Source organism: Ovis aries, chromosome 20 (genome assembly GCF_016772045.2).
Source record: "Ovis aries strain OAR_USU_Benz2616 breed Rambouillet chromosome 20, ARS-UI_Ramb_v3.0, whole genome shotgun sequence".
Lineage (NCBI taxonomy): Eukaryota > Metazoa > Chordata > Mammalia > Artiodactyla > Bovidae > Ovis > Ovis aries.
In genome coordinates this window covers 8,395,616-8,408,470 of record NC_056073.1, presented here as the reverse complement: position 1 = coordinate 8,408,470, position 12,855 = coordinate 8,395,616, and the positions used below count along the sequence as shown (strand labels likewise).

At 58.9% G+C, this 12,855-nt stretch overlaps 1 protein-coding gene across 7 annotated transcripts in view; it reads left to right on the top strand.

Annotated features, from left to right (window-relative positions):
• The first annotated feature begins 5,225 nt into the window (after positions 1 to 5,225).
• The window catches only part of GRM4 (glutamate metabotropic receptor 4), a 115,654-nt gene continuing 108,024 nt past the window's right edge, over positions 5,226 to 12,855 (top strand). The window contains exon 1 of one of the 7 annotated variants that reach the window (XM_027958402.2): positions 5,226 to 5,324. The gene's annotated coding sequence lies outside the window, so the exon portion shown is untranslated. Of the gene's footprint in view, positions 5,325 to 5,413; positions 5,780 to 5,839; positions 5,946 to 6,708; positions 6,805 to 7,628; positions 8,042 to 12,855 lie in introns of those variants that run through there. The other 6 variants (XM_042236937.2, XM_042236936.2, XM_027958400.3 and 3 more) reach the window with 6 other exon arrangements.

The window sequence follows — 12,855 nt, the reverse complement described above, 5'->3', positions numbered from 1 at the left end:
CCATTTCACATCTGGTTTTGCAGCTAAATGAGTATGCCGAAAACTTATGGACAAACTGCTTTACAGAGCCTGTGGGATTTTGGAACTGTGGAAAGGGTTAGTTTTAGCCAGCTCATTAGTCCAAGTCAAAGACCCGAGAAAGGTCCAGGCAATGTGGGAAGATTCCTGAGGTTGGAGCCATCCCAGCCTCCAAGGGGTGGCCACTCCTTGGCCTGTCTAAGAGCCTGGCCTGGGGGAATTTCCAGGTGCCCCATGCCCTTGAGACTTAGCGTCTCTGTGGGGCAGAGGGGGAGGGCTGGGCTGGCCTGGGAGGCGCAGCAGAGGTGACTTACCCCAAGATGTGACCCAGGGCCTCACCTCTGACCCCAGCTGTCCTCAACCCCGCTGAGCCTGCAGGGTGACGGGATTCTCTGCAGAACCTGGGGCTGGTAGTCAGCTCTTCATCCCGCAAATGACCTGCCAGGGCACAGGGACTGTTTAAACAACCCCCTGCCCCCCGCACCCCAGCAGAGACATCTCCATCTCATGGCCTGGTTGAGGGGAAGGCAAAATTGAAACCCTCAGACCCGGTGCAAAGGAGAAAAGGAAAGATATAAGCATCTGAATGCAGAGTTCCAAAGAACAGCAAGGAGAGATAAGAAAGCCTTCCTTGGCGATCAATGCAAAGAAACAGAGGAAAACAACAGAATGGGAAAGACTAGAGATCTCTTCAAGAAAATTAGAGATACCAAGGGAACATTTCATGCAAAGATGGGCTCGATAAAGGACAGAAATGGTATGGACCTAACAAAAGCATAAGATATTAAGAAGAGGTGGCAAGAATACACAGAAGAACTGTACAAAAAGATCTTCACAACCCAGATAATCATGATGGTGTGATCACTCACCTAGAGCCAGACATCCTGGAATGTGAAGTCAAATGGGCCTTAGAAAGCATCATTATGAACAAAGCTAGTGGAGGTGATGGAATTCCAGTTGAGCTATTTCAAATCCTGAAAGATGATGCTGTGAAAGTGCTGCACTCAATATAGCAGCAAATTTGGAAAACTCAGCAGTGGCCACAGGACTGGAAAAGGTCAGTTTTCATTCCAATCCCAAAGAAAGGCAATGCCAAAGAAAGGCAATGCCAAAGAATGCTCAAACTACCTCACAATTGCACTCATCTCACATGCTAATAAAGTAATGCTCAAAATTCTCCAAGCCAGGCTTCAGCAATACATGAACCGTGAACTTCCAGATGTTCAAGCTGGTTGTAGAAAAGGCAGAGGAACCAGAGAGCAAATTGCCAATATCCGCTGGATCATAGGAAAAGCAAGAGAGTTCCAAAAAAAAAAAAAAAATGTCTGTTTTATTGACTATGCCAAAGCCTTTGACTGTGTGGATCACAATAAACTGTGGAAACTTCTGAGCGAGATGGGAATACCAGACCACCTGACCTGCCTCTTGAGAAACCTGTGTGCAGGTCAGGAAGCAACAGTTAGAACTGGACACGGAACAACAGACTGGTTCCAAATAGGAAAAGGGAGTACGTCAAGGCTGTATATTGTCACTCTGCTTATTTAACTTATATGCAGAGTACATCATGAGAAATGCTGGGCTGGAAGAAGCACAAGCTGGAATCAAGGTTGCCGGGAGAAATATCAATAACCTCAATATGCAGATGACACCACCCTTATGGCAGAAAGTGAAGAGGAACTAAAAAGCCTCTTGATGAAAGCGAAAGAGGAGAGTGAAAAAGTTGGCTTAAAGCTCAACATTCAGAAAACTAAGATCAAGGCATCTCATCCCATCACTTCATGGGAAATAAATGGGAAACAGTGGAAACAGTGGCAGACTTTATTTTTGGGGGCTCCAAAATCACTGCAGATGGTGACTGCAGCCATGAAATTAAAAGACGCTTACTCCTTGGAAGGAAAGTTATGACCAACCTAGATAGCATATTAAAAAGCAGAGACATTACTTTGCCAACAAAGGTCCATCTAGTCGAGGCTATGGTTTTTCCAGTGGTCATGTATGGATATGAGATTTGGACTGTGAAGAAAGCTGAGCGCTGAAGAATTGATGCTTTTGAACTGTGGTGTTGGAGAAGACTCTTGGGACTGCAAGGAGATCCAACCAGTCCATCCTAAAGGAGATCAGTCCTGGGTGTTCATTGGAAGGACTGATGCTGAGACTGAAACTCCAGTACTTTGGCCACCTCATGCGAAGAGTTGACTCATTGGAAAAGACTCTGATGCTGGGAGGGATTGGGGGCAGGAGGAGAAGGGGACGACAGAGGATGAGATGGCTGGATGGCATCACTGACTCGATGGACATGGGTTTGTGTAGACTCTGGGAGTTGGTGATGGACAGGGAGGCCTGGCGTGCTGCGATTCATGGGGTTGTGAAGAGTCGGACACGACTGAGTGACTGAACTGAACTGAACTGAGACCCGGTGGGTGAGGTGTAGCTTAGCCCACTCCTCATGGCGATCATTTCTCAGGTGTTCCAGGCCTGCCAGCCTCTCCACAGGGCCCTGCACCCTCAAGCTCACTTTGATCTATTTCAACAAATTCTAAACTTCAGGATTTTCCAAGACAACTGTCATCTTAAAAACATTTTTTTTGGGGGGGACATTCTATACAGCATGTGGGATCTTAGTTGCCTGATCAGGGATCAAATGTGCACTCCCTGCATTGACAGGCAGAGTCTTAACCACCGATCACTGGGGAAGTCCCAAGATTCTTCTGAAATGGAGAGGCCCTAGGGCAGGTTGGTGAGTTTGAGTTGCGAACCCAGTGGGTGGGAAAAGGATGTCAAGGTGTTTTCCCTTGCCAGGGAGACCAGAGTGATAGCAGGAAGAATGAGTCTGCTGCAGCAGGAGGGAGTGAGGTCAGACCTCGAGAAGAACTTCCAGGTCCCACCATGCAGAACTTTGTGTGATTGTTTCCTCTAGGACTACCTGCCCCTAGGGAGGCCTGTGTATGCAGGACTGGTGGATTAGAATGCCCCCCTCCCCCACTGAGGACCCCACCAGTGTCAGTCAGGTCAGCCTCCTTTAAAGCTTTCAGAAGACCCAACACCAAAACCCAGCATCTTGACTGTAGATGTAGCCCAGCATGTCATGTCACTGATGGGGAAACCAATGCTCAGAGAGGTTGGGCAGCTCCCCCAGGTCACACAGCCTTAGCACTGAGAACCTGGCCTCCTGCTTTTAGCCCTGTGCCTCCCTCCCAGTCAGAGCACAGCTCTGAGGAGTGGGACGACTCGCTGAAGAGCAGTTTGGAATTCAGGCCCTTGTAGCTGGCCCAGGCCGGGGCCTTGCTACGCAGTTCCTTCAGGTCACTTGTACTCACCCTTCTCCAGGCTCTGCTGTCCCCTTTTCTCCAGGAAAGGAGACCCCAAATGACATTCCTAGAGGTATGCGTGAGGGTCTCTGCATGTGTGTCTGAGGGTCTGTGTGTGTGTGTGTGTCTGGGAAGGTGTATCTGAATGTGTTACTTTGTCTGTGGCAGGGGTGTGTCTGTGTGTCTGTGTGTGTGTCTGTGTGTGTCTGTGTGTCTGTTGTTATGATAAGTCAAGTCAGCCATGAATCAGCATGTAGGAGGTTTCCCCCTGGACCAGGCTGGGGGGTCCCAGGTGAGGGATGGGTGGCTGACCACACACAGTGAGGCTGGAGACCTGGAAGCCTGGGGCGGGCCAGGACGGCTGCCCAGAAGCACTAGGCCTCAGGCTGGGAAACTTCAAACCGGTCCAGTCCACAAACTCAGCCATCTGCCAGCCAACAGTGTTTCTTTTTTTAACCCCTGAAAAATATAGCCTGCCCAGACTTCTGCGACACAGCTGGTGGGGGGTTGGGGGTGGGATAATTATGACCAGAGTGCAGGCAACGCTGAGGGCCGGGGGTGGGGGTGGGGTGGGGGGGGGGGGGTGGGGAGGGAGAGCCGCTGAGTTCCTTTGGTTCTCAATAAACCATGGCCCATTTATGTTCAGTTTCATTCATTCATTCATTCAACAAAAGGATATTGAGGACTATATTCTATGTTAACAATGGCAGTGGCTTCCATTTCTGGGCACCTAAATATAGGACCGGGTGCCCTGCATCTATTGCTTTACTCCTTCTTCATGACGGCCTTGCCAGTAGGGCCTGGGCACTGGCCTTTGTGGACCTTGGAAAGAATCAGAAAAAAGACTCTCCCCTTTTCAGCAGACTCAGGCTCAAGACAGGATGTGTCACGTGTCAAGCCCCAAGCGGGTTGAGCCTGAACCTCCCAGCACCCCTCTCTGGGTGCAGAGCATGCCTGCCGTTCTGCTGTGAGGCCAGCGTTGCGGTCCTCGTTGTGCAGGTAGGTCACTGAGGGGCCCTGGGCAGGGGATGCAGCTACGCCTGGGGCTCGGCTGGAACCCATGCAGGCTGTTCCCACGGCTATGGCCTCTCCTGGGGTGACTTGAGTTTTCCTCCAAGCCCAGAGCAGTGTACACTTGGCTGGGCGGAGCTGCTGGACAGCACAAGCTGTGGTGGCCTTAGCTCATTCACGCCTCTCTGAAATGCGTCGGGCCGAGGTGCACGTGGCCCTGGGTGCAGGCTTCAAGGGCAGGTTGCGGCGCTGCTTTCTGTGTATTTCTGGGACTGGGAATGGGGCAGGAGCTCAGTCAGTGCTGATTGCATTAAAAAAAAAAAAAGGCATGAATGAGTCCATGATCTCGGCCCTTCCATCAGAGACTTCAGTCTGAAGGGGTAAATGAGACATGTATTTGGGGCTATCACACGCGAGCTTTACAAAGACAGCTCATGCTTTGCCAACATGTATTCATTCACCAGACATTCACTGAGCTTTGCCACAGGCCAGGCACAGTGCCAGGCCCTGGATGAACCGTGGTGAACAAGATGTGGTTCTGGCCGGGTGGTGTCTGCAATTCTGGAGGAGGGGGTGCCTGAGTGGGTCTTTGGGAAGACACACGGGTATTGGATGGGGAACAGGGAGGGAGAGAGGGCAGACCCATAGGGCAGGGTCAGGCCTTGCTATTCCCAGGCCCTCCCAGACATTCCCCTGATCTAGAAGAAATCATCTGTGGAAATGAGGGGTGGGGCTGTGGGGGCACTGAGTCCCCTAGGCCTGGGCACACTGGAGCCCAGTGGCACTCTGCAGGTCAGCCAGGATGACTGATACCGGGGAGGGAGGAGGCTGGTCAGCCGCTCCCCACTCTGCACTCCCCCCCACCCCCAGCTCCCTGGCACTGTGCTTAGCACCCTCCCTGGGACAAGGACAGTCACACACGTCACAGCTCTAATTGAAGACGCTTCTGCAGTCTGGGACGAGATGCTCTTGCAATCCTAAGAGGCTGTAAGGCTCCCTCCCGCTCTTCCTCCCCTGCCTGTCTCTAAGGCCAGCCTTCTCGGGGGATTTTCTTGGGGGATTTTTCACAGCATCCCCCCACCTCCACCCTGGGGGGAGGAGAACTAGGGCTCCAGCTTCTCCCTGCCTGAGGGTTTCTTCCCCAGGCTCCCTCCTGCTTGCTGGCCGGGCCACCTGTTACACTTTGCAGACCAATGCTGGACAGAGACCAGTGGGCTGTGGGCCACCGAGTGGGGTTCTCCTAGGCTGGTGGAGATCTGGGGCCGGGCGGCCTCAGTAGGAAGGCGCCCTGAAGGCTGTGTGACCAGGGTCAAATGGAATCCCCGCCCCGTCCCGTCCTGTGTCATTTGCTCAAACCAGGAGCAGTGGGGTGGGCGAATGAACATGGCACTTGGGGGCACACGCCACGTGTGTGGTGCAGATGCGTGAGAAGCTGGCCCAAGGTGGGGGGTCTCAGTGATGCTCCGGGAGGGTGGGAGTGGGGAGCAGGGTGATCCCGTGGCATCACTGTGTTTGTGGTACTTCTCTGGGAGTGCGTCAGGAGGCTCTGTTCCTTGATCCTCGACCTTTAGGGTCAGGAGGGGTCCCTGCCAGCTCCTCCGGGTCGAGGTACAGACATCCGCCCCCGGGGGGAAGCGGGAGAAGGGGGCTTCCAGGAGAGGGCGCCGGTGGGGCGCGGTGGGAGAGGGAGCAGAAGGCAGGGCGGGTGTGGAGGGGCGGCGGGGCGCGGGGTGAGCCCCAGCCTTGCGGCGGAGAAGTGCGGGGTCGGGGGTGGGCCCCAGGCAGCTCCCTCTTTAAAAGGCCGGCGGAAGCCGCGCGCTGGGCCCCCACCGCCGCGCAAACTTGGCGGGCCGGGCCCGCGCCTTCCCGAGCGCGGCCGCGGCCGTAGGCGCGGGGCTGAGCCGCCGCGGCTCCCTCGGCCCTCGTGCTCCCGGAGCCCGCCCCTCTCGCGTCTTCGCTGCTCTCCGGTCTCCCGCTCCCTCTCTCGCTCGCTCGCTCTCCGGCGCGCTCTCTCGCTCGCTCTCCTTTTTCTCCTGCTGCCGTGCGGCTGCCGCGGCGCCGCCGGGCGCCCGCATCTCTGCCGGCGGCGCTCGCGGCTCGGCTCCCGCTCCACTGCCTTCCCAGCGCGGAGCCCGCGGCCGGACTCCGCTCCCGGAGCCGCTCCCCCTCTCCCTCGCGCTCGGACGCCGGGCTCCGCGGCTGACGGAGCCGAGCCGCCCGCCGCTCCCTAGCTCGCCGGCTCGCTCTCGCCGGAGCAGCAGCCGCCCGCCGCCCGCCGCGCGCTCGGAGGCAGCCCGGGCCGGGCGGCCGCCAGCTCCTCCCCGCTGCGTCCTGGACTCCGGGCGGCTCCTCGCCGGGCTCGGTCCGCAGCGTCAGAGCCGCCCGCCACGGCCCAGGCTCCGGCCACCGCGAGCCGCCAGCCTCCGGCCGCCGCCTCCCTGCGCCCCCGAGCGCTCGCCGGCGCGCGGTGAGTTGTGGCCCGCGGGTACGGGCGGAGGGGACGGCGCCCTCCGGCCTCGGGGGCGCGAGCTGCGGCGGGGACTCCGGGGCTCCGAGAGGTGGCCTCTGGCTGGCTCCCGCGCTCGGCGCTGCCCAGAGGCGGGCCGGTGGGCCGGAGCTCTCGGGGCTGGAGGACACGGGACCCGGGGTAGAGGGTCTCCACTCGGGGCTGGGGCCGGGAGTGGGGCAGCGGCTCTTCTGCGGGTCCGGGGGAAAGTGTCCCTGTGCCTGGGGTTGTGTCGGGTTTCCCCGGCTGGGGGGTCGAGCCCGCGCTCAGGTGGGGACGGTGGCGTCAGCGCGCCCCCTCTGCGGAGAGGCAGGGCCGGCGGGGGCGCGGGCCGTTCTGTGCCCCGGTCCCCGCGGTCTCCGGGCGGGAGGGCAGCGCCAGCCGTGCGAGCTCCTTCCCGCGGGCCGGCCCCGCGTCCCGCTCCCGTGGCGCCCCAGCGTCGCCTTGGTCTCCGGCCGGCCCCCGGCGCCCGCTGGCGCTCGGCGGAGGCGGGATGGGACGGCACCCCAGGGTCTGGGGTCTCCCCAGGGCCCTGGGACTTCGGGGTCAGGTGCTTCTCAGACACTCGGGACCGACCCTCTCTCGGACCCTGATGAACCTTTGCTTCTGCGCGAACGCCCGGCGGGCAGCCGGCTGAGTTGTGTGTGTGTGTGTGTGTGTGGGGGGGGGTTGGGGGGTCCCCTCCGGGGTCGGGCCGAGTGTGTATATGTGTGTTGGGGGTTCCCCTCCAGGGTCGCGCCGAGTGTGTGTGTGTTGGGGGTTCCCCTCCGGGGTCGGGCCGAGTGTGTGTGTGTGTTGGGGGGTCCCCTCCGGGGTCGGGCTTCCCGGTCGCCCTGGAGCTGGAGGCGTCCCCTCCCCGCGCGGGGGCGGGGCTGGAGGTGGAGGCCCGACTGCGCGAGGCGCCCCCGCACCGGGGCGGTCTGAGGCTGTTTGTGCTGAAATGGGGCGGCAGTGGCTGCGCAGGGAGTCCTGAGGCCGAACCTGGGAGCGCCCCTCCCCCGGGCCGCGAGCGACGCCCCCACCTTCAGACTTTCGGCCCTTGTTGGAGGAGGGTCTTTGTTTCTTCCCTCCTCCCGGGTCCCCCACAACCCCCGCTCTGCTCACCCTCCTCGCCCTGGTGCGGGAGAGAGCTGCTCTGCGGGACTGCGCCGGGCTCGCCTAATGGGGTGCCCCGAGCCACGTGTCTCTTGGAGCCTTGGTGAGTCTGTCTGCTCCTCTGTCGGTCTGGCAGAAAGCCTGATGTTGGTGGAGGGAGGATCGTGTGTGTGTGATCCTCATATTCCTCCCCACTCCGTTCTGGGGTGAGGGTGGAGGCTGCGGGCTGCCGGTGGGGGAGTGGTGGTGGGGCAGCTCTGTAAGAGTCTCCATACGGGGCACCCCGTCCCCACAGCCTCCCTTCGCTGGGCCAGCTCATGGTGGAAGTGAAGAATGTTCTAGTCCCCACCTCCCCTTCCCCAGGAGACTCCCTGGTCCCCACTTGCTCCCTGGCTCCACTCGGGGTCCTGGGCCTCGTGCACTGGATGGGCGCCTCTGCTCTTTGAAGGCTCAGAGCCTGAGGTGGTGGGAGAACTTCCATGAGAAGGTGAGGATTTGCAGGAGCTTTTCTAGGGCCTCTCCTGATGTTGCAGAGAAGTCCCACAGAACAGTCTGGAGGCCCCTGGGTGTGGTCACCCACCGGTCAGGGCAGGGGGCTGATTTCCTCTCCTGGGCAGGCCCTGGGGCTAGTGGCAAGGAGGCTACAGTGGGGGGTAGGGATCAGAGTCCTTGCCCCTCCCTGGGGCCCCCGGAGGACCACTTCCCGGAGGGTCTTCCCAGCACATACAGTCCTGTCCTTGGGGAGGGTGGAACCTTTGGTGATGGTGCCTCTGAGCCTCTGCCCACCCACCTGTGAATTTGGTGACAGCGGTCTTCATCTCCCCCCAACTTCTGCCATTCTAGCCCTTAATCTCCCCCTAGCTGTCGACATCTTCACCCCTGTCAGGGACAAAAACATCAAAAAGTTCTCTTCTGAGGTCTGAGTCACTTATAGGGCTCCCCCCACCCCCGGGGGCATTTGGTTTCGAGAGTCGGGGAGGAGGAAGGCAGTGCTTAACCCAGTGGAGTGCGCCACTGGTGGATTTCTAGGAGAGCGGTGAATGGGATATTTGGCGGGGGGCATGCAGTACATCCCATAGAACAGGGCCTGAGCTGGCCGAGGGGAGGAGGGCGCATGCCGGGGGTTGTGCTAGCCTCTTGGCCTCTCCTTCCACCTGCCTCCACCCCTCGCCTTCCTCTGTGTGGCTTCCTCCTCTCTGAGGCTGGGTGCCTCCAGGAGGGAGCGCCTGGCACAGTGGCAGGCAGGCGGCTGAGGTCGGTGAGGGAGCCTTGGCAAGCAAGCCTGTGAGAGAGCAGTGTTCTGGCCGGGAGGGTCAGGGGGCAGCCCCCACCTGCTTCCTGAGGGGTCCTCTGCCCAGCTTCCGGCATGCTCGGACACACCCAAACCCGCCCTGCTGCAGGGGGACAGCTGGCACGAGATGGTGGGACCACGACCAGCCTTTATAAAGGCTTCTGAGCTTTATAATTACAGCCCCTAGACATATCCTCTCCCCCAGATCAGCATGGAGCCAGCAGCCCCTAATTACCACCTGCCCCAAGACATCTGCCCACCCCGGCTGTCCTCCTCTGCTCAGCCTAGTACCCCATTTTCCAGTGGGCAGGCCCCGCTGAGAGCCTGGGCAGCTGGGCCCGCCGGCCGCCGGCTGGAAGGTTATCTCACTCCTGCAGAGTGCGGCTCCCTGTGCCACCCGGAGGAGGCGTGGGGGTGCTGGCATCTGGGCACTGGCCCGGCTTGCTGGGGCTGGCGGAACTGCCAACAGCCCAGGCTGACCTGAGGGAGGAGGCTGGGGGGGCTTCCCCTGGTGGGCAGCGGCCCGAGCAGAGGGCACCAGCTTCCGGTGCCTCCTGCCACTGCCCCCGCCCCAACCCCCAGCCTGGTGCTGGCTCCTGGAAAGAGCAGGGAGGGCTTGTGTCTCGGTCCACTCTGCCCTAGTTAGCAGGGGACTATCAAAAATTAATTTCGGGATCTCACTGCCTTTGGCCCTTGCCGGCGTGTAGACTGCCTTGGCTCCTGGGCGCTCTGGTTCTTTCCTTGCTGTGCAGCTTCTGGCTTCCCTCCGTCCTCTGCCCAACCCCAGGCTGCAGCTCTGCCTTCCCAATGCACTGCCTTCTCCCCACCAGGCCTGGAGTCAGGCTCCGGGCTTCTGCCTCGTGCTCACCCTTCTCTTTTCCTGCCCGAGCCTGGCTCCTGAAAGGGAGGCTTAGGAACTTAGGGACTTGCTCAGGGAAGATGCAGCCCGCCCCCCGCCAGCCTCCAGCCCGCAGGCCTGTCCGAGTTTCTGTTGGCTCCTCGGGAAAAACCGAGCTCCACAAGGATAGTGAAAATAACCCCTTAAATTAAAGCTGATGACTCCCGTCGAAATGTTTTATTATCGGCCTCACCATTGAGCAATCTCTGGCAGCAGCGAGGCATAAATATATGTGTACACAAGCATATTAAATAAATTGGGGAATGTGGTGCATAATGACATTATCTGGACCCCATTCAATTAAGGCAGACATTATCTGTGGTAATTGGGAAATGCCAGCCTATGATGCCAGTTGGGCCCTTCTGGGCCGAACCTGGCTGATGGGCAGGCTGCAGTGTCTCCTGAGCCTCCCTCTTCTCCTGGAGAAAGCCCCAGCCACCTGGGGGCTCTGACAACACCCCCAGAGAACTCAGCTGGCTGCTCGTCTGAGGCTGGGCCACCCCCGCGGGGATCAGGAGGTTTGGGTCCTGCCCCGCCCCCTACCCTCAACCCACCCAGCCGCCACCCTGTCCCTCTGGGGGACAGAAACTAGCCCGTGGACCCGCGTCCTGGCTGGGCCATGACTTCTAGTAAACACACCACATCACTACAGGGTTATTTTTAGATTTGGATATAGAAGTAAAGGCTGGGGACTTGACCTGGATTTTGAAGTTTCCGGTGGGTGATCACTGCTCAGATGTCACGTCCTCTTCTTCATGCTCGACCTCAGGGTGGCTTAGGGTGGGAGTCTCCCCCACAACCGTGGTTCTGCTTGTGGCTATGCGCGGCAGGAGGAGTTGGACATGGACTCGCCAGCTTGTGGGCGCCAGCTTCCCAGCGCAGTGCCCCGGGGTTCGGGAGTGGGGACCGGAAGGAGGAGGAGAGAGAAGAAACAGCATTAGCGGGAAGCCCTCGATAGCAACAGCTGCAAACAAAGACACTTGCCCCTTTGGGCACTGGGCTAGAAAGCTGGGTGGTCCTGGCAAGAGGAGGTGGGGTGGGTTGAGGTGGGAAGGAGAGGTCTGAGGGTTTGCTTGGAAGTGGGGACTGCTGCAGTAGGAGACACCGAGCAAGCAGGAGCTGGTGGCTAGCCCCTCTGCCCTGGGAGAGGGGGAAGGTCAAAGCTGGCCATTTTCTGGGGCTTTCCCTGGTGGTCCAGAGGTTAAGGCTCTGCATTTTTAAAGCAGGAGGTGCAGGTTTGATTCCTGGTCAGGAAACTAAGATCCCACATTCTGTGCAGCATGGCCAAAAATATTTTTTTTTAAAGGCTGGGCATTTTCTGGGCTGAACTGGTGGGCCCCAGTGCCAATGAGATATGCTTGCTTAGCCTTCCAACTGATGCGAACTGCTGAGGCCTGAGCAGGTGGCTGGTGTGGAGCCTCTGGTTTCTCTTGTCCGGAGTCCCTGCCTGCTGTGCTCAAAGTGGGCCCTGCTTTCTGCATCCATACCATGGCCCACCAGGCCTTGCTTGGTTTGGTGCTTGGAGCCCCCCGGACCTCCTTTCCTGCTTCTCCGCATTCCTACTGCCTCCTTGCTGTTCCTTGAACAATGATTGCTAATTGTATGCTCACCGCAGGGCCTTTCCACTTGCTGTACTCTACCTGGGATGCTTTTCTCTCAGATACATGATTCATGCCCTTCCTGTTTTTAGTCTCTGCTCGAATGCCACCTCCTCTGAGAAGCCTTCCCTGACTGTCGTTTCCTTCACAAAGCCCCCGCCCCGCCATTTCCTTTCTTCTCGCCTGCCTCGTGTCTCTTCATAAGCCCTTGATCCCCGTCTGTGTGTAGATGTATCTGTTGTCTCCCCTGCACCACCACTGGATGTGGGCTTCACAGGGCAGGTGTCTGTATCTGTTTTCACTCCCAGCATTTCCCTACTGCCAAGAGCAGAGTCTGGCACACAGAGGGAGCTCAGTACACACTCGGTGCACACTCGGATGGCACGTTGCATGACTGAAGGGTCAGGGATTATGTTTCATGCCTGATCATATAAGCGAGTTGCAAGAATTCAGTGCAAGGTCTGAGTTCCACTCTGTGGACCTGGAATGCTGCTGCCGACCCCCACCCCCTGCCCTGGGTCCCCACTGGTGAGGGTGGTGCTACGCTGGCTCGGGGCAGGGACCTGCCTTTGGTTGTTGATGGAGAATTGCCTGTGTTCTGAGCCTTGAGCCAGGCCCTGGGGATGCAGAGATGAAGGTGATGCTGTTCATGTGGCCCCAGACGTGCTCCCAGGCTCATCAGTGCCAGATAACCACGTTCCGAGAGAGGCTTTACGGCATTAACCGTGGAGGAAAAGGGCCCCCGCCCCCACTGTGGCCTCCTTCTTGCTCTTAGAACATGGCTCAGGCTGGGCGAGTGCCTGCAAGCAGGGCTGCCCTTTCTATTCATCTAGAAATAGATTACCTGGGAGAGGAGGGTGGGAAGGGCCCAGGGATCATCCGTGCACGTCCCCACACCCGGGTGAGGGATGCCAGGCGTGGTGCAGGCTGGGGTGCAGAGACATCAAGGTGAGGATGACATGGTCCCCCCAGATGTGGTCCAGGTGGGGAGAGGGTTGCGCTGCTGGGGTTTGAGGAAGCTAGCAGAGCATCCCCTCTCCCAGGGACTCAAAAAGGTGGAGGTTTGTTGCTGCTGCTGCTGGGGTGGAACGGACTTCTGATGACCTGCTCCCAGGGTCTAGGCCTTGCCC